We start from the raw sequence: 235 nt of genomic DNA on the forward strand, positions 1-235 counted from the left end.
AGCCCCCCTCGGGGACTCCTACCCAGGGAGGATGCTGGCCCCACGGCACATCCCCCCGGCCCCCCCGCCCTCCCGGGCTGCTGCGTGGCACAGCTCTCCCACATCACATCACGCACATCAGCCTCCCCTCCGAGCCGCTGCCTGGAAGTGATGGTAACCAAGGCAACGAGAAGGAGGCAGCCAAGGTGAAATGCAGCCCAGGGCCCCCGGAGAGGCCGTGCCAGAGGCTGGGGAG

The 235-nt window shown here is 69.4% G+C and overlaps 1 protein-coding gene across 4 annotated transcripts in view; it reads right to left on the bottom strand.

Annotated features, from left to right (window-relative positions):
- IPO13 (importin 13) overlaps positions 1-235 on the bottom strand; it is a 25794-nt gene that overhangs the window by 19572 nt on the left and 5987 nt on the right. The gene's annotated exons all lie outside the window — the stretch shown is intronic.

This window comes from Egretta garzetta, unplaced genomic scaffold (assembly GCF_000687185.1).
Source record: "Egretta garzetta isolate BGI_Z169 unplaced genomic scaffold, ASM68718v1 scaffold75, whole genome shotgun sequence".
NCBI lineage: Eukaryota > Metazoa > Chordata > Aves > Pelecaniformes > Ardeidae > Egretta > Egretta garzetta.